Source organism: Canis lupus, chromosome 26 (assembly GCF_048164855.1).
Source record: "Canis lupus baileyi chromosome 26, mCanLup2.hap1, whole genome shotgun sequence".
NCBI lineage: Eukaryota > Metazoa > Chordata > Mammalia > Carnivora > Canidae > Canis > Canis lupus.
Genome location: NC_132863.1, coordinates 42,689,482 through 42,711,447, shown reverse-complemented (window position 1 = coordinate 42,711,447; position 21,966 = coordinate 42,689,482). Strand labels below are relative to the sequence as shown.

Below are 21,966 nucleotides of genomic sequence, written 5' to 3'. Positions count from 1 at the left end.
ACAGGCTCACTAATGAGAATAAATTGATAGGCTAATTAAATATGCAATTGCAAGTCAGTCTGTAACCAGTTGGTGAAAATTCAGGCATCAGCAGGCAACAATTATTGCTGACTAGAACCCATAAACATTTTTAAACTTTGACTTTCATAAGTAAAATATCAAGTTTCCACCATCCTGCAAGCTCCTCTTGTGTCTATGAACATCTACAGACATAGGACGCTGGATGTATTAGTATTAATAAGCTAATATTTACATCATCTTTTTATCATTAACAATCCAAGAAATGAGATATTTATTTTCTAATTAGTGTTTCTATCTCTTCATTTTAACAGATTTTCTCTTGTTTTTATTATAATAAGAACATATGCTTGTATAAATATTGCAAAATAAAAATCAGCAAAAAGAAAATAATAATCCATAATATCACTCCTCAAAGATAATTACTTTAAAAACTGCGTGTTCTCTCAGTCTTTGTTCTGCATGCATTGTCAGAAAAGTATTATATTTTAACGACAGATTTCATAACCTGCTTTTCTCAACTGAGTAAAATAGTATGAACAGTTCTCATGTCATCACATCTTATTCTATGAGCTTTTTAATGGTTACCTATTATAGTACATGCCACAAGTATGCATTTTTAAGCCAATTCTTTACAGCTGGAGAGTTAGTAGGTTTTAATGATTTCCTATTATAAATAGTGCTGCATATAAAATGGAGGAGGTCATCTTCATGACCTTGAGGTTAACAAAGGTTTTAAAAATCAGGCAGTTGTCTGATTTTGAGGAAAGTCTTCCCTCCCTCTTTAACCTGGCTAGTGCCATTTCTCTGACAGTTCATCTCAGTGGAAGCTCATGTCCCAATATTCTGGATGATGTGGGAAGGAAAAGTCATGCAGCAGCACGCATCAGGGAAGGGGGCGGGTAGCCAGAAAAATGTAAATAGCTTACTTAGAATGGATTATTCTAGAGCATCACCAGAACAGCAGTGGCCAGAGGGTGCCAACCTCCAAGGCATTTTCAGTAAGAAGGGGTACCCATTGTCTCAGAATCTGGCAAGAAGAAGGTTGGGATAGAGGTAAATGATAGAGGAATGGGAATTAGGGACAAAGAGTGACAAACCAGAAAATGTGGTGCCAGAGCAGAAGTGTCACTGGGAAGAGGTCTTGTCCTTCTTACCTGAGCCTTGCCAATTACTGTGAACTTTCCCAAGGGCAGCAGGGGTTATTGCTAAGAGGCTTGGGAAGTTAATTCAGCAAGAAGGGCAGGTGAGCACCAGATCTGCCTGCGGGACCTGCAGAGGTGGAGAAGATGTGGGGCAATTGGTCACTCACTTTAAGAGCTAAACACTCATCAATTATTATTCAATTATTACTTGCTAGTAAGCAAACCCAGTAAGAACCCAAACCAGCAAAGAGCCCTGTTAACCGCCATGCCTCTTTATTGCACAGACATTCCATCAAGGTAGAGCCCCCAGTGTTCTTGCTGTTGAAAGTGGCTAAGCACACCCCAAGCACACGCTCAAGTATGCTGACTCGCCCTTATGTTTCCTCTTTGAGAATAATGCTTTCTTCTCAATCCTCATTATTTTTAATTGCTCCTTTCAGGATCCTGAAACCCTTTCCTTGGACTCCTCATTATTCATCTCAAAGTACAATCTGATTTGCTATGTTCAAGTTTTGTGGGTTTTTTTTTGTTTTGTTTTGTTTTGTTTTAAAGATCCTCGGCTTCATAATTTGAAAGATCAGGTTCTCTACCAAAGGCTGCTACTTTTACAAAGCCCAGCAGGCTGCTGATTGAAACACAGGAGGGGGTGGCATGGGGTGCCACAAATGCAAGCAGACCACCTACCAGCTAGCTCTGGGAAGGGAGGCAGATATTTCCACAGGGGCTGCAGAGCTCATGTGAATTTAAACATAAGAGACACACAATCTTTTAGGGGCCAGATCTTTGCAGTTTCTGGATTTCTGCTCTGGGGGTTACTGACCTAGCGACCTTCAAGATAGGGAAGCACTTGCAGAGACGAGATGGGATGGAGAAGGTCAGAAAGAATTACAGGGAAATTTATTACGTGTAACTTGGGTGAGAGAGAAAGAAACAGGCAGTCACAGAAAGACTGGAGATTTACATGGACCAGTGGTTACCAACTAAGGTGCACATTGCGTCCCTCCCTGCCAACGGACATCTGGCAATGTCTGGAGATATTTTTGGTTGTCACCATCAGAACTGAGGAAGCAGGGGCAGGAGTGCTCCTGGCATCTAATGAAAACCGGCTGAGGATGCTACTAAACATTCTACAACATACAGGACCAGTCCCCCATAAAGAATTATCCGGCCCAGGTTCTTACAACCAAAGCTGAGAAACCCTGTTATAGATTCAGCTGGCACTTAATTTCCCCCAAATTTAAGAAACTGCACAAATATTTGTACTCCCAAATTGGTGGAGACATCTGCTGCAAATAGGAACCAATAACATAATAATAACAATAGTAGTTAACATTTACGAAGTACTTACTACGTGCCAAGACTTTTACACTCATGAGCGTATTTTCCTGCTTGTGCAATAAATGAGATACTATTTAATATCTCTGAGGTACAGAAGGATAACTAAAAAAAAATCCGTAAAATTGAGAGAGATTATATGATTGCCTCCGGGCATCATACTGCAATCACATTTCTAAATGAGAATTTCTGGCCCCTCGTGCACTGTCCCATTCTTCTCCCGAAGCCAATGCTTTCTACCATTTTGCTATGAATAGAGCCCAGGAAATGCCAAGGAAAGGGCAGGGATCATCAATGTATTTTTTTTAACATATAAAGACATTTGAGTTTGGCAAGGTTGCTGTGAATGAGATCTCTACTTAAAAAAAAAATCCTAGACACCCGCAACAATGAAAATTTAAAAATTTAAAAGCAACAGTTAAAACAGCAACAAAATTATGAGCAGCCGAGAAAAATTCTAACAAGAGTGCAAGGTTTTTAGGTAATATAAGAAATTGTTTGGGCAGCCCCCGTGGCTCAGTGGTTTAGCGTCGCCTTCAGCGCAGGGCATGATCCTGGGGACCCGGGATCGAGTCCCACGTCATGCTCCCTGCGTGGCGCCTGCTTCTCCCTCTGCCTGTGTCTCTGCCTCTCTCTCTCTCTGTCTCTCATGAATAAAGAAATAAATACAATCTTTAAAAAAAATTTTAAAAAAAGGAATTGTTGACAAGTTTGGTAGAAGGCCCAAATAAATGGAGATATGCCCTGTATGTAGATGGAAAGACTCATTCAGAGTCTTTACATTATAAAGGCTTCATAACACAAAGATGGGAAATGTTTCCAAATGAATTTTAATATAATGTGATTTCAATGTAAATCCCAACAGGGGTTTTGTTGTGATTTGGCAAACTGGCTATAGGATTTATGGGAAAGAACAAATTACCAGAATAACCTAGACAATCTAGAAGAAGACCAAGAAGGTGAAATGATGATTTTCCTAAACACATGTCTAGGCACAGGAATGAAGAGTGCACACAACTGGCTCGGGAAAAACTAAAATGCTAGTGGAAGAGAAAATGGAGCTCAGAACAGTGTATTTGGAAGTGAATACCTGGGATGGAATTGTAATTGCAGCAACTGGTAAACAGACCATTAGGTTTCATTTAAAAAATAAATACTTATACACACACACACACAGACACACACACACACAGCAACTGAAGACCAAAGTATGAAAAATGTATCTTTAGGGGTGTCTGGGTGGCTTCAGTGGTTGAGTGTCTGCCTCTGGCTCAGGTTGTGATCCTGGGGTCCTGGGATTAGGTCCCGCATCAGGCTCCCCCTGGGGAGCCTGCTTCTCCTTCTGCCTCTCTCTCTGTGTCTCTCATGATAAAATAAATAAAATCTTAAAAAAAAGAAAAGAAAAACATATCTTTAAATATTTTAGAAGGAAATATTTGAAATAGTATTTATAATTTGGGGACAGAGAATGATTTTTAACAAAAAATGTAATAAAACAGAAATCATAATAAATGTTGATTATTTGACTACACTAAGAATATCATTGTTCATCAAAAGATATTTTAAATGTCTAGAGACAGAAAATAGATTAGAATATATTTGCATGGCATAACAAATGATTAGCAAATTACTATCCAGAATAGACTTCCTTACTCAAGTAAGAAAAATAAAAATGATCAAATAGAAAAATTGATTTTATGTATATATACACATATACATATACATCTAATATATATGATACCATATATGTATATATATATGAAATTCACAGAAAAGAAAATATAAAAGAATACTGAATATATAAAAGGTGTCTTAAGCTCAGTGACCGTAACCAGAGAAAAGTAAAGTAAAACTGAAATGAGATGTTATTTTATATCCAACGCATGGGCAAAAATCTTTAAAAAGTCTGAATATCATTTATAGGCACAGATGCTGGTGGGAATGCAAATTGGAACAACTACTTTGGAGGTCAATTTAGCAATAACTAGTAAAGCCAATACTGTGAATATTCACAACTTAGCATTTGTCCTTTGTTAACTCAGATAAGGAGACACATTCAAGAACGTCTAAGAAAGCAACATTTACGGAGGGGGAAAGACGAACAGAAATGAAAAGCCTGTTAATGAGCGAATGGGTAAAGAATTTAGTGGTATCACATAATAGAATATTATACAGAAGTTAAAAATAAATCAGCCTAAGCTACATGTACTGACAGTAAACCTTTTATAATGCCAAATGAAAAAAAAATGCAAGCTGCTGAATAAAACATAAAAATGATGCCATGTGTATATATAAAAGTATATATACTTATTTAAATATGCAAACTTATCTCCTATGTTGCTGAGGAAGCTTACTTATCATTAGCAGAAATCTAATAGGAAATACAAATCCAAGACAATGGTTAGTTCTTGATACAGTGGGGGACAGAGGGAGAAGTGACTGGTGAACACAGAGGCTTCAAAGATAATATTTACATCTTAAATACAGAATTTAGAAGAATTCTAAATAATAGCACCTTTTAAAATGTAAACGACCACTTCTTCCCCCCATCCAGTGAATCACTGAGTATGGGTAGTCATGGATGTGTGTGGATGGACAGCCGTGTGCAGAAGAAAGTTCCTCTTCCCACTCTTCTTGCTTTTAGGAAAATTGGCTGCTTTAGGCAGTCAACTTTGCTTGACTTTACAGCTCTTTCAGTAAATGAAGTTGGCCATGCAGGTGGATTCCTTGTGCTCTCTCACTCCTAGCCTGGATCTTGTCCTTGGACTAGATCCTAAAGATGTGAGGTTCAAGCAAACCTGCCATCCTTTTGCTTCTTATAATATCTAATGGATATCTCCAAGGACAGCAACCTACTGAACGATTTTGGAATCGAAAGAGAATATGCATCTCTACGTGCACTTACAAAATGTCTTTTCATACTTCTAACCAAGTGAAAATAGGTTAATAAAAACTCTACAATAAAAGGATGGGTGAAATAGGTGAAGGGTAATAAGAGGACACTTTCCGTGATGAGCACTGAGTAATTTTTAGAATTGTTGAATCCTGAAACTAATATAACATTCTATGTTAATTTTACTTGAATTAAAAAAAAAAAAAGCATAGATCTATATAAAGCCCTGTATTGCCTACTACTCACGCGCTATTGTCAGCTCTCATAACCCACCCAGGGTGGGGAGGCAGGAGAGATAATGGCCACACGGGCCCAGGAATCAACTGCAGGCTGATTCAAAATGCTAGGAAGGCAGGTTTGTGGATCAGCAACAATTTGTCTCTATTTAAAATATTAATAGTTTGCTCATTATGAATTTTTTTATGAGTTTTGATTTAGAAACAATTGCATTGAAGATGACTTATCTTGATCACAGAGTATTTGGTGCCCCTCCCATTTTGTGCTCCAGAGTGAGCGCCTCACCTGCTTCACCCTACCTGTGGCTCTAACGACGGTTCCCAGTTTGGTTGCTGGTTTTTCAGAAGAGAAGGTCTCCAGCAGCAACCAAAGGCCAACTACATTTTTACCCTCTTCTAACCTAAAACACATTCTAACTGAGCCCAGTGGCTAAGTCACCTTTATTGTCAGTGACTCAGGCTAAATTTGCAAAGGGCATATCAAAGCATATACTTGGGTAGATATACAATTCAAACAAATCAAATTTAATTAAAACAGCATTTATAGAGTGTCTTTTGTATGTAAGACACAGGAGTGGGATCTTTGGGCAAGAGGGGAGGACATGCAAGGTTTTACTAGGACAGAGTCGGTACTGTCACAACCACTATACCCTTAACTCCAAGACACCCATATATTCATATTGTGATGGGGAAAATTTCTATAATTATAGAAAAATTCCTATATATTTGTGGTCTCTTACCCTTTGCCTTCCACCAAGCCTAGCCTTTCTTTGAAAGCCCATTTATTCACTCCTGAGTTCATATGTAATGTGTCTGATATAAAAATAAAACAAAGCAAAATAAGGGTTCCTCAACAAGCCTTTGTGGAGCACCAAACAATTTTCAGGCATAGTTCTGGACACAGGATACCTTACTGGAGATCATATAGCTCAGTCAAGTGAGGGATACAAACAAATCAGTATAAAATACAACATAGTCTGGTAAGTGTTTTGAAGGAGGAGAAAGCAGGTTGAAAGCTCAGAGTGGGCATTTAACCCAAATTTGTGCGTGGATGTCAGGAAAAGTTTCCTACAGAAAATGATGTCCCAAACCTGAAAAATAAGTAGGGGTTGATCACTGGTGTAATGCTGGCAGGGAAACTGAATGAAAAACTCAATTAAAAATGGCAACCAGTAAATACCAACACCAAGATAATAGTGTGGTAGAATTATGGCACAAAGATACGAAGGCAGCCATCACAATGCCATAAAGTTACCTGAATGAGCAATTACTAACACATTAGAAAATTTTTATAAAAAAGAAAGTCTCGGAGCTCCTGAGTCTTAATTTCAGGCTCATGAGTTCAAGCCCCATGTTGGACATCGAGCCTACTTAAAAAATAAATAAATAAAAATACATAAAATGAAACCGAAAGTTTCAGCAAAGAAACAGAATATATGAAAAGGAATCAGATGGAAATTTTTGAATTGAAAAAATGTAATAACCAAAGCATTTTAAAATTCAGTGACTAGACTCAACATCATGATGGAGAAGGAAGGGAGAAAAATCACCAAACCTAAAGAAAGAACCACAGAAATTACCCCATCTGCCCAACAGAAAGAGTAGACTGGGGGAGGGGAAGGCTTGGGGATCTGTGGCATCAAATAAAATATCCCACCATGTATGCCATTTGAGCCTCAAACAGAGAGGACATTAAGGGTGGGAATGAAGAAATGTTTGAGGAAATGATGGCTGGAAAATGTTCAAGTTTGGGAGAAGACCAAAACTGACAGTGCAGATAGCTGAGTTAACTCCAAACATGATAAACTCAAAGAAATCCAAAACAAGACATCATAGTCAAATTTCTGAAAATTAAAGATTATATATAATATATATTATATATATTATATATACATACAGAATATTAAAAGAAGTGAAAGAGAAATGGCACTTTACATATACATGGAAACAATTCCACTGGTTGTAGATTTCTCATGAAAAATTATGGAGGCCAGAAGGAAGTGGCACAATATTTTCCCAGAGCTAAAAGAAAATAAGCAAGCCCACAGAATCCTTCTCCCAACCAAAGGATCCTTCTGAAACAAAGGGTTAATCAAGACATTCTCAGATGGGGGATAAGTAATAGAATTTGCCACCAACATCTCTACTCTGAAAGAGAAGCTAAAGGAAGCCACTGAATAGGAAAGGAAATGATGAAAGAAGGAATCTTGAAATGTGAGGAAGAAAGAGCACAGTAAGCAAAAACATGCGTCATGAATGTACTACTTTTCCTGTAGAGTTTTCTAAATGATGTTGGAAGAGGGAAGCAGAAATTATACCTGTCTGATGAGGTTCCAAAGGTATGTAGAATAAATATCCAAGATTATTATATTTTAAATGGAGGAAGGTAAAGAAACTTAAAAAATAAAGTTTTCAAGCTTTACTTAAACCGATAAAATGACAAGATCAGCAGGCTGTTGAGCTAAAAAGGTGGGTTTGGATGTTGGGATTGGAGGTTACCCGGGCCAAGGTGGTACCTGACTTCTTCCTCCATCCCCCACTGAGAGAACAATCGGTTCCAAAAGGAAAACCACAGGAATGTTTTCTCTTTCCCGGATTCCCCAGGTTCATTTAACGATGCCCATCCCTCATGTCAGAATGCCAACTGTTTTTTTTCCAAGGAACTTCATTGCTTTAACTGTGAACATAGTTTGAGGTCAATTACATTAGTAAAGTTAATCAGTTCCAGGCTGGAAGTTCTGAGTTGCCAAATCTATACAAATCGTAACTCAAAAAAAGTTCAAAGCTCACAAAGGAGGGAGGGCACACCTGAATGCCAGCTCCTCCACAGAAGGCTGCAACACAATAACAATAATAACGGCTATGATGATGATAGTAATAATCCTTATATTTATATTGTTCCTTATGGTTCTTCAAATACCTTCAAATGCATTACCTCAGGAATACTGCATCACCACTCACCCATAATATTAGATTTTAGGAGAGATACAGTCAACAGACTGTAAAGACTTACAGTTTCTAAACCCACCTGATCCTAGTTCCTGAGCTCATGTTGAATAGAGGGACTGATTTTCATCTACAGGCAAAAGGCAAATCAAATGCTTCAAAACCATATTCACTGAACATGCTTGCTAGAACATGATGCTCATTAGGTCCCATGCCGAAAAGTTATCATTGTTTGCTCAATGGCAACTGCTCATTTTGCTATTTTTAATATTTTTACATTTGTTTACTTTCTACTTTTCTAGATAGATCTCCCATTCCTCCCATTTACACATTCCCATACTAAACTGCAGCCAGGCTGTTAGTTCCTTTGAGCTGTTCCTCCTTTCTATTTATTCCACGGCCCTTGTCTAGATACCTAGATATCTGTATCATCTATATCTATATAATAGATATGTAGGTCTATATAATATATAATAAATAATATCTATTATTATATTTGATAATATATATTATATCATAGACATCTAGGTCTACATACTATACTATATATGTATTATATATGACATACCTATTATATGTATTATAGATTATATATCTATGTTAATATATTTATTATTATATATTAATATATAATGGAATACTATATAATCTATTATATGTTCTGTAGACCTAGATATGTATTATATAACATAATAATATATATCTATACATACCTATATAGATATATATCTATAATGTAATACATTTATACATAGTGAGAGATTGATTGATTGATTGATTGATGACAGGTGATCACCAACCTTAGAATTCTTCCCCTGCAATCCCAAGCTGTATAGAAAAAAGCGTATGATTGTTGTCAACCTAGTCACTCCTTCCATGAGTACATTGCCCAAGCTCAAAACACTGGTCTATGGGAAGGCTACAAGGACACTTGAAGGTCAGCTATTTGACTATTCAAGGAGACCGACCGTTCAAGGGCAGTCTCAAATCTTCGGTATTACCTTCCCACAAGTGTTGGCAGATGCTACTGACTTCATAGTCCACGGGCCAAAGATTATCACAGTTTTCAAACAGAAATACATACACACAGAGAAACCCTAAAATCCCTTGTTTTTGTTTTTGTTTTTTAAGATTTTATTTATTTATTCATAAGAGACACAGAGAGAGGGAGAGACATAGCCAGAGGGAGAAGCAGGCTCTCCACGGGGAGCCCAATGCGGGACTAATCCCAGGATCACGACCTGAACCAAAGGCAGACACTCAAAACTGAGCCACCCAGGTGCCCCTCACTTTCCTCCCATCTTCAGGTCCTCAGATGACCCAGCTGAGGCATGTTTTTCTCATTGACCATCTCCTCTGGGTTTGTATATGACCAGGGAAAAGCAAATTTTCTGTAAATAACCAGGTAGTAAACATATGAGACTTTGAGGGCCACACATTCCCATCACTACTACTCACTCTCAGAACATGCAAGTGGCCATAGGCAATATGTGAATAAGTCAGTGGTGCTGTGTTCCAATAAAGCTTTATGGGCAGTAAAATTTGAATTGCATATAATTTTTGTGTCTGAAAAATAGTTTTTTGGGACACTTGGATGGCCCAGTGGTTGAGTCTACCTTCGGCTCAGGGCATGATCTCAGGGTCCTGGGATCGAGTACAGTATCCGGCTCCCCGAGGGGAGCCTGCCTCTCCCTCTGCCTATGTCTCTGCCTCGTTTTCTCTCTTTCTCTCATGAATAAATATGTAAAATCTTTAAAAAATAGTTTTTTCCCCCAACCTTTTATAAATTATAAGACCATTCATTTGAAAAGCTCCTAGTTCTTCAAAAATCAGCAGCAGGACAACTTGGTTCAGCAGTTCTATTTTGCTGACTTCTGCCATAACCATACATCGGACTGTTTACATGTAGAAAAAATAATGAATTAAAAAAGTACAGCCTTATGGGCTGAATGTTTGTGTTCCTCTCAAAATTCCTGTCGAAACTCCTTCTACCCTGCGAGGATATGGAGGCGGGGCCTTCAGCCTGTGATTAGATGTTGTGAGCACAGTCCTCAGGAATGGGAGCAGTGAACTTATAAAAAGGATAGAATGTAAGTCAAATTATAGATTCAGAATGCACTCCCTTTTCCAGAAAGTAGCCTTATCATTTTTTTTTTCTCCTAGAAAGAGACCCACTATCCTCTCTCTCTCTTCACCAAGGCTGCCTGTATGCCTTGCCTCATCTTTGTCAGCCTCACAAAGGTGCCAAACCCATGTCAAAAAACGGGCTTCCTGGGAGGAGAAGGGAGAAAAAATAATGTTAATATTTACCCTTGAGTGGTTTCCTTTTTTCTTGTCACATGTATAATAGTTAAAATATGTATCAAAACCAACCTCCAACAAAGCACTGTTGGATCTGGTAAACTAAGGCCACAGATGGATGGTGGGGGCAGGGGCAGGGGCCAGGTTCTCCTGGGACTTTGAGCAGCAAAAGCCTAGACACAGGGGCCGTCTTTCCCATCATGAGGGAGAAGAATCCATGAGATATTGAAGCAAACTCTCAGGGAAGTAGAGCAGAATGATAGACTCTGATGTGGATTCTTGAGGACATTACCTGGATAGCAAACTCCTGCTGTGCTGAAACCAGACTGATTTTTTAATGATTGTTTATATAAGCCAATGAAATTCTCTTATCTCGATTGACCTTATTACAATTGCCTTTTCTCCATAACCAGTTTTCTGCCCGCCGTTTCCGCCCTTCAACACCTTTATAAATGTTATTACAAACAAAAAAGAAAGGAAAACCTCCAGCACTGTGCTAGCCCAAGGAAAGCCAAACTGACTTTTTTTTTTTTTTTAAGTGACAGTCAATAAGTTTTATTTTGAAAATTACACCAGGAGACCACAGAAAAAGTAGCCATAGACTGTATTCTTTTATCCAGAGCTAAGTTTACAATTCCGGATGCTACCTGGGTATGTGGAATGTTGATGGAAAGAAAACATAAATTATGATGATTTCAGAGAAGTACTTTGCGGAACATCTTGGAGAGCTCCCTAATTCACTTGGCTCTTGACCAAACGGTAGGCTTAAAATGAACTTCCATTACCATCTTGGCTGAGATATTTTGCGTGACTACAAAATACCTTCATAATGATAAGATGAGTTCCAGAAGGTAACATTTAGTGACCTCTCCACATGCAAAATTGGAATTAACATAGACGACTGGCAGGACTCTGTGTTTAATGTGGCCTTCCACAATGAATTATCTTAGAAGAAGATGTAGCTCATGCTCAATGGTTCTTATTATTATTAGAAAAACCCTTACAGCCTAAGTGAATCTCTCTGATAATCTACAAAACAATTTATTAGAGCCTACAATATATTGATTAATGTAACTGCAATTGTTTTAACAAGGCTTACTTACCACGAAGCAGTCGGATCTGATGGTTAGAGCACACATTCTGTGTTCGTTGCTGCTGTTACTTTTATTTTCCTGGGCATAGATGCATACTCGGTAACCCACTGATGAATACTTCGTTCCTGGTGGTCCTTCTCAACTTTCTTTCCAAGTGAAGAAAACATATTTGCATGCATGTAAGACCGACATTAATATAGAAGCAACTTTGGATTTTCTTGCTCCAGTTCCCATTTTGGACCTCAGGTAAAGTGGGTGAGATCAATCCCATTCCTCATTCCACATCACACAATTATTATTGGTTCTTTCAAATCCCTTCCTTGTTTCATTCCTTCCCTGCATTCATATGCATTGCTTCAATTCTTCACCAGTTCCAATAGGCAATTTTTCTAATGCGTTTAATGAACATCTTTTGCTTGTATGTACACCTGCATGAATATTTCAAGTGCATGTATTGTTAACTTTTATCATAAAAGATTTCAAATGCATTCAGAGAGAACAGTGAATGAACCCCTATGTATCTATCACCACCTACAACAATGATCAAATTACGATCATTCTTATATTAGATACACTCCTACTGAATTTACCCTGCTATTAGCTTATTTTAAAGCAAATCCCATACATAATTTTATCCATAAATACCATAGTATGTATCTCTGAAAGATAAGGACTCTTATTAAAGACATAGCCATAATATCATTATCACATCAATATTAATACCATAAAATATCCTGTCAGTGTTGAAATTTTTCTGGTAGTCAAATATATATATTTACAGTTGGTTTTTCCTAATCAAAATCCAAACAAGGCCCACACAGTATATTTTGATAAGTTCCTTAATTCTCTTTAAATCGAGAATTTCTCCTCTTTTTATTCCCTCTTGGAATTAATGTCTTGAAGAAACTGGATTATTTATCCAAGGATTTTATAGTTTGCTTCTCCATTATGTCAGTGAACATATTCCTCTGTTCAGAGGTTCGATTTCTTTTGGCAACAAAAATGTAAAGGTGCTATTTAATATTCTCATTGGGAAGTACCCAATTAATAGTGGTATCTCTTTTTAATATATTAGTGATGACTGATGACCTATTGCCTATTCTCATGACTTCATTAAGGACATGTAAAATGCCAATATTGAAATTCTAGTTGCCCTTTCCTTTATTAGATGGATGTGTCTACAAAAAGAAGCATTTCTTGATAAGTAAATTGGGTTACTCTGGGAGATGTTGTTTCAACAGAAAAGGCAGGTTAGATGCCTGATGTTTCATGTCCCTATGTTTAGAATAATAAATGGGCTCCCTAATATTCTCTAAAGCAAGTCAATGAGTTGTAAAGTATCATTATGAATCCATGGGGTCCTAACATATGTAATATATTTCAGTTTATCACATTTGTTATTCATATTGACATTCAATACGGCCCCTTGATTTGACTTCCAAGTACTATCTAATATTTTTCTTTTTTTTTTTTTTTGTAATTTAGTTTAAAAGAATTGGGAGGGGGCCAGCTTTGTTGTGTTGCTTTATGTGCTATGGTTCACATACTATATATTTCACCTAAATAAGATGTACAATTAAATGGGGTTTATATTTACAGACTTGTGGAACCACCACCATGATCTAATTTGGGAACATTTTTGTCAGGTCAGAAAGAAAGTCTACACAATCAGTCTATCTCTCCGCTTTCTTCCCCCAACAACCATCTGGATCTACCGATCTCTTTTCTAGCTCTAAAAGTTTGCTGATTCTTAGACATTTCATAAACAGGGAATCAGATAACATGTAGTCTTCTGTGACCAACTGCTCTCACTTAACATATTTTTAAAATTCCTCTGTTTAGCATGTACCAATGCTTCATTCCTTTTTATCTCCAAATGATATTCAGTTATATGAATGTATCACATTTTAGTCATCTATTCGTCAGCTGATGGGTTGTTTCAACTTTTGGCTATTATGGATGATGTTGCTATGATTTTTCATGTAAGATGTTTTTATGATAACACATGTTTTTACTTCTCTCGGATATATATGTAGGAATGGAATTGCTGAACATTGCCAGACTGTTTTCCAAAGCGACTGCACTATTTTACATCTCTACCAGCTGTGTTTGAGGGTTCCAGTTTTTCAACATCTTCACCAACACTTGTGATTATCTCTTTGATTACAGCCATCCTAATGCATATGAAGCAGTATTTGTGATTTTGTGGTTTTCAAGGTCATATATCTTTATTTATGTATTTCAGTTAATGAACATTTACTGATTAACTTTCAGATACCAGTTGCTGCCCCATGACCGCACACTCTTGGCAAACTGGAAATAGGAGACCCTTCTACTATTCTTGCAACACAGTCATACTTCTTGATATTTTTATGTTATCATAAAAGAGAAATAAAGTCATCTTTGTTTTAAAATCTGAGTTTTGATTACTTGGCAATCTTGGAAATGTTTCATACTTCCATATATATGTAGCTATTTAATAAGGTATTAACTCTAGCAATTCTTATAATTTAAAAGACACTTATATCAGGTAGTAAAGATACAACATTAAAAAGTTCAATTAGGTCTGAGGTTTTATAGACCATGAATTAATGGCATCAGGGGCCCCACAAAGCTAATTAATTTGCTTAAGATAGTTAAACAAGAATATGGTCAAGTCAGAACTACTTTTAAAATGATTAAAGATGCCAATGTGGCAGGTCAATGTGATTATATAACCAATTTACCCAGAATGCAATGGTTAGGATGTGGTCTTGGTCTTGCCTTACATAACCAGGCTTGGAAACAAGGAGCAGACAAATAAGTAAGCAACGGTACTAGTACAAGGTCAACAACAAAGGCACAATGGGCACTGGCACTGCTGAATTTTTTCTTTAAGATTTTATTTGTTTATTCATGAGAGACGCAGAGAGACATAGGCAGAGGGAGAAGCAAGCTCCCCATGGGGACCCTGACGCAGGACTCAATCCCAGAATCCCAGGATCCCAGGATCCCACCACCTGAGCCAAAGGCAGACGCTCAACCACTGAGCCACCAGGCTGCTGAATTTTTATTTAAAGGCACTGGTTTTATTGGTTAATATTTTTTTTTAGCAATTATTTTGAGCCAGAATCTGTGCTATACATTTTTAACATGTTGTCTCCTGTCATTGTTACAACCACCATATTATGGAGGGACTAGCCCCATTTTACAGATTTGAAGACTATTGAAACATAGAGGAATTTCGTGATTTTTTTCCCAAAACGTCCCACAGCTAACACAGGAAAGATCTAAATTTAGAACTAGAATCTCCATTTGTCCTTCCTTGAGCTTGACCTTTCCTCCCCATGGCCAAGTACGGAGCACCCAGGTAGTGTCTGGGGACCCCCTTTCCCACTGGCAGTTGGGACAATAATGTGCTTAAGCAAAGCATCCCCAAATCACTGTATTTATATGAGAAAGACTACCAGGCTTAGCAGCATGGAGTGTAAAAGATAAAATCTGCTGTCTGTCTAGAACTGGTTTTCTTGCCTTAGGACTAGAATGTTTCTCACTATTGGTGCTAAGAACTTTGTATAAGAAATTGCCTTTAGGCATCTACTTTGTGTACTTCTCTTTTAGAGTAAATGAAAGCTCGGGGGGAAGCAAAACCCACAAATCCCCCTGAGTGTGAACTTAAGTGTCTGTACCATTACTGGGATGGATACCTGGCTCTGTCCAACTCCTTTCCAACCTTCTTAATCCAGACATAAAGTCAACCCACACAAATGATTGAAATATACTTAAGTATGAGGGTGCCTGGGTGGCTCAGGCAGTTAGGCATCTGCCTTTGGCCCAGGTCATGATCCCAGGGTCCTGGGATGGAGCCCTGAGTCCTGCTCCCTGCTCAGCGGGGAGTCTGCTTCTCCCTCTGTCTCTGCCCTTCCCCGTTTGTTCTTTCTTTCTCTCCCCCTCTCTCTCTCTCAAACAAATAAAATCTTAAAGAAAAAAGAAATATAAACAAGTATGATAATACATGGCTTCTTTGTTCTCAGTTTCCTCCCTATAAAGGAGGGATAACACTCACCCAGCTGTCGAAATCTTAGCAAGGTTAAATGATACAATGTAAGCAATTAACTTATCAGCCAAGCAGCTTCCCTGATCCTGAAATAAATGCTCTGCATTCCATTGAAGCCACTTATTCACACGTTAACAGATATTCACTGAGCGCCTACAGCTAAGCAGACTGCAATTCTTGGGCCCAGTGAATGGAGCCAGGGCAGAGAATTGAAAGACTTGTATTTCACTTCCCTTCCCCCTTACCTGGGCAGAGAAGGTTAGCTAAAGAGCATTCTTAGGTTTTACCAAATAAAAGAACATGTGATACCTGAAAACTACAGCTTGGGAGGCGGGATAGGGTGCAGAGTGCTCACAGGGAGCTGGAAGGCCGTGTGTGCACGTTGCTGAGCCTTTCCACCCCATAGTCACATTCCTCAACTGTAAAATGGGAATTAAAAAGTAATTGGGTTGTAATGTGGATTAGCTGAAGTAATATATCCAAAGCACCATCCTAAGGAATAGTGAGTGACACAAAAGTAATTTATGCGATCAATGTTACCTGCTACAGCTTTTGCTTGGGTTCCAGACCCAGCTCTGCATTTTTGCGATATGTGATCTTAAGCAAGTGACTCCTCTTTTTGGAGCCTCAGCAACCCCAGCGAAAAAACATATCGATTCACTTGAAATAGTACTTTCTAAGAAATTACTCTTTGCCAGAAATTCATCTAAACTCTGGAGATAAAAAAGTAAGAGACGGGGACAAACCATAAGGGATTCTTAATCATAGGGAACAAACTGAGAGTCGCTGGAGGGGAAGGGTGTGGGGGTAACTGGGGGTGATGGGGCTGAGCACTGGGTATTATGTAAGACTAAGTCACTGACCTCTACCTCTGAAATCAATCATACGTGATATGTTAATTAATTGAATTAAAAATTTAAAAATAAATAAATGAAGGGTTTGGAGAAAAAAATAAACGAGTTAAAATTAAGTAACAACAAAAAAAGTAAGATATACATGACCCCTAACCTCAGAAGCTTGCACCTTAGTGGAAATAGGAAGACATAATACCCAATAAGCTCATAAACAACAAAGTATTGTCTTATCATGGAATGTGTGTACATGCCATAACAATGAACACAGCAGATGTAAAAGGGGATGACTTTCCATAGGGAAGATCCCTCCCTAAACCCAAGAAATCGGTATGGATGATGATGCCAGTCATGCAAAATCTGGGCAAAGACCATTTCACCCAGAGGGAACAGCAGATGCAAAGCAAAGGCAGGCAGGTATTTGGAAGAGAAAGTCAGTGTGCAAAGCAAGTTTAAATTTTCCTCATTTTTCTTCCATTTTTAAAAATGTTCACATTTTAATGTGGGCAACTGTATCTCCCTCATAGTAGTTTTTGAAGATAAAGTGAGGGAACATAAAGAAAACACCCAGCATGGTATTTTGGATAGAGCAACCTCTCAGTACATGGTTGTTCCTGTCCTTTATCTGGGGCCCATGTGAACAACACATCCTCCAACACATCCTCCAACTCAGAAACCTAACACACATACAACTTACAGAGAGCAGGCTGTGTGATGTGCTTTTTATTTTGTGAGTACCACTTATTAACATGCTGGACAGAGACTAAATGACTGAAATCTCTCTGTGATTTGTCTTTCTAATCCCGTTCTGATTTAAAGGTTTAATTCCCGACCCTGTCATCATCTAGTTTTTAAAGCGTCATGCTTAAACTGGCACAAAGTCAAGAAATGCTTCTAAAAAAATGAATGGGTACCAGAGATAATAAAATTAGATGTCAGTGCATTAAACCTTTTTCTCTCCATGACTGGTCATCACAAAATATCATAAAATCTGTCATAATAAAGGGCAATACCTTATAAATGAGCTGATGGGGCATAAAAGGATGTAGATGATTTATATTCTATCAGCCAATGAAATGAGCAAGTTGTTCCTTTGATGACACCCAACTTTTTATTGTTTATGAATAGGTGAGTGTAACACAGATAGAAATAATGGCGGGGGTGGGAGGGGAGACTAAATAAGAATTAATTAACTATATAAGTAATTATTTCAAATTGTTCCATAATTTAGGAAAAATTAATACTTTTATCTGTTGGGGTTCCAAAAAATCATCCTCTATTATTCTCATTAATCTCCATGCATTTCAATGCCTCTTAAAAGTTATCATATATTGGAATGCCTAGGTGGCTCAATGTGTTAAGTGTCCGCCTTTGGCTCAGGTCATGATCTCAGGGTCCTGGAATTGAGCCCTGCATCCGGTTCCCTGCTCAGTGGAGAGTCTGCTTCTCCCTCTCCTTTGCTTGTGCTCTCATTTCTTCTTTCTCTCTTGCAAATAAATAAATAAATAATCTTTTTTAAAAAGTTACCATACTGAGCACTCCAAATTACAGCATCAGTTTTTAAATGCCCAATCACAGGTGATAAAATTCTGTTAATGCTTTGATTATGATTAAGGCTGATAATTGCAGCAGCAACCATTTACTAAGCAGTAACTGTGCCTGAAGTCTTATGTAAAGCCTTCATATTTGTGACACAGAGGGCAGTGATCACCCAATATTTGATTGTCCTGCATGGCCAGCTCCCCTATAATTATGCAAAGCCACATGACTACTTCTGATCAAAGGCTGGGGTGTGGGTCCCATTCAGATGAGGCAAATCAAAATATGCAATTCTCCAACTGTCTCCTCCTCGACTACAGGGCAGATTATCCTTAAACTGTTAGATCTTCCATTAGCCTAAATCCATGAGTTACCATATAGAGCAGAAAACTTAGAAACTGCACTGGGCGTGAGGCATGGTGACAAAAGTCTTTGTAGTCTTAAGCCACCGAGGTTTGGAAGTTGAGTTATTACTGAATCATAAACCAACCTGTTCTGGCTAATATAACAGTATCATCTCATTCAATTCCTCCACACAGCCATGAGGAAGGTACTGTGATAATCTCTCACAGATGAAGAAAGTGAGGCACAAACAATAATTCACTCAGGCGTAAACAACTATTTGGAGAAGCTCAGGACCAGCAACCAAACCTGGGATTATAGAAACTCAGTTCCTTGCAAAGTAATTAAAGAACCAAATATTTGGTTCGAAATGATTCATGATTTCGAATCCATGATTCAAATTCTGTCTCCATGTCAGAATGACATTTGTCAGACAGAAAATAAAGATAATACTAACATATGTCTACTAGGTTGGTTGTGAGGTTCAAGGAAGTTGAAATGTGTTACATGCTTAGAATTGGGCCTGGCACATAAGGCTTATTTATTACTACACCTGTTCACTATGTCTATCAAAGAGGAAAAAAAATCAATTTATAAAAAAATATTCTTTTGTACTGGGAGCCCAAATCTCCTTCATTTTACAAATCAGGAAACTGAAGCCCAAGAGGTTGACTAACTTGTTAAAGGTCACAAAACAGAAGAAAGTCCAGATCTCCTTTCTTTATAGCCCAGTGGGTTTCCATGTCACTTTGCTGATTCTAGTTCTAATGAGGTCAAGTTGGGAAGAAGACAGGGAAGAGAGGTCTTCGTCACTTTTTGTTACAGATGCTTGGTTTCTTCCCCCTTGCTCATCATCTTGAATAACACAGTTCTTATTAAATACCACCAGTAGGTTGAAAGCTTCACTCAGTCTAATAAAGGAACAAACTGCTGCTGGCCTGATGACAATACTTCTCGGTCTCCAGTGTGGCATCTGTGACATCTGGTCACTTGGTTCCATGTGTTAAGATGGTGATCAGGCTTAGCATCCCAAACAAATAATTCCATCTTCTTAATAAAAAGAAAATAATGTAAAAAGAAGGAAGGAAGGAAGGAAGGAAGGAAGGAAGGAAGGAAGGAAGGAAGGAAGGAAGGATAAAAAGAAAGAAAAAGAAACCAAGGAAGAAAAAGAAAAGAAAGAGAGGGAAAGGAGAAAATGCAGAAAACTCTGTTGCTTTTCCAGAGTGACAATGCACTTTCTCATCTGATGCTAGAAGACACATCTCTAGCCACAGCTGTTGAATTGCTGTTGTGGGCATCTGAATACTTCAAAAATACATTAAACCTTCACTACACCTGTAGTTAGAAAAGTGATATAAATTAGACAGAAATTTCTGTTGCAAATACTGTGATGCCTGGGAGTTGCCTGCTTTTATTTTTTTCCTTTCTTGGGATTAGCTGCTCAACAGATTGCAAAGGATTTTACTTAGTAATAGGTGTTTTACTTTTTTTTTTTTTTTTCAAAATTAGTCTACCACCTGTTTTGTCAATTTCATATCCTGTTTCTCCATGCCTGGGAGTCTTCCCTAAAACCCTTCTCACACACTTGCTGTTTAGATTCCTGTAAACAAAGAGACAGCTATTTGACACCAGAAATGATGGAAACTGAGCTGAACCCCATCCAATCTCTGTTTTCCTTTTTCCAGCTGCTCCCCCAGATGGCATACACCACTAGTGAAGTTGACATTTTGGGGGAAAAAACTTTATTCCAAAATTATACTAACATCTCCAAGGGAAGGTCTGGTTTATACTAGGGCCTATTTGGGGAAGATACTTGAAAAATGATGGAAAAGTTCAAAATAAACTCACATGAGACATGAGCCTCATAAAATAAGTCAAAATGGCAGTTAATCATATATTTAACGTAACTTTTGACTTTTCTCTGAGTGTCTTGTTATCATATCCAGACTAAGAATGCCTTGATTCAAATAGGTCGATCCATACATAGACAAATTATTCATGGATTCCCCAACTAGTTTCTGCAGATATGAAAGTAAGGCAGACCTGGTCTGATCCTGTGAAGCTTTCACGCAAGAAGAAGAGAGACTGACAAGTCAGGAAACTGTCAAGAGAGCTCAAAAAATGGTAAATACGAAGGCGGAAATAAAATAGGGCAGTTGGTTGGGGGAGATGGGGTATTTGGGGGATGGGCATTAAGGAGGGCACTTGATGGCAGGAACACTGGGTGTTATATACAACTGATGAATCACTAAATTCTACCTCTGAAACTAATAATACATAGTCTGTTAATCAAATTGAATTTAAATAATAAATAAGTAAAAGAGGACAGAGTAAGAAAGCCTAACTAGGGATGTTGTAGAAGGTCCAGAGAAAGCCTCTGTAAAGAGGAATGTTTATAAGAAAATAAAGACCAACGCAAGCCCTGGGAAGGTTCAAGAATTAGTATTTAAACTTTGATAAACAGTACAGGCCCCGGATTCAGGGAGGTAGAGTAAAATGAATCGGAATCAGTTGGTAGCTATAGCTGCGATACTAATTATACTACTATACTTACTATACTATACTTCTTCATTACTATATTTTATGCTTCTTATTTTACTTACAAAAAGCTCTTCACCTCTGCTAATTTAGCAGGAAGTAACAAACTCAAGTTAGAATTCAGATTCTGGTTGTTTATAGAACTGTGGTTTATTTGCTAGACGTTATATTCTAAACTATTTGTTTATTCATTAACTCGTTCAGCGAACATTTCTTGGTTTACATTCTGTACCAGATCCTATAGCAGTTTTTCTTGTAGTGGTGTGTTTCGACACTTATGCGTGTTTTAAAACGAAGATTCTGACTTGCAGAGGACTAAGGGGCCCAAGTCTCTTTACATGGAACTTGGGGATGGCATCTTTGAAAAAGATCCCCATCCTGGGTGGTTCTTCCTCACAAAGAAGTCTGGGAGCTTCTGTGCCATAACACGTGCTTTCTATTCATTTGAGAAAAAGGAAAATCTATGAATAGTTATTTGCATCTTGTGACTAGATTGTTCAAAAGTGCGGAGTAGATCCCTAGGCTAAGTCACTAAACATGTCAGTCAATGCTGAAAATAAAAACATAAATCATTTATAAATTAAGAAAAAAAACGTGAAGCATAGACCGCATGTTGAACTGCAGATGGGGCTACATTTGGGTCCAATCATATCTCAACTACCAAGTCATCCGTGGTGGAGAAAGTGGCTCCT

General features: G+C 37.9%; 1 long non-coding RNA gene across 1 annotated transcript; it reads right to left on the bottom strand.

Annotated features, from left to right (window-relative positions):
• Window positions 1-947: 947 nt before the first annotated feature.
• LOC140617921 (uncharacterized) lies at window positions 948-16,425 on the bottom strand. Its single transcript, XR_012018070.1, has 4 exons — window positions 16,314-16,425; window positions 11,978-12,396; window positions 1,176-1,290; window positions 948-1,048 (listed from the first exon to the last, which is right to left on the bottom strand). It is a non-coding gene; the product is annotated as an uncharacterized lncRNA (long non-coding RNA).
• Window positions 16,426-21,966: the final 5,541 nt, after the last annotated feature.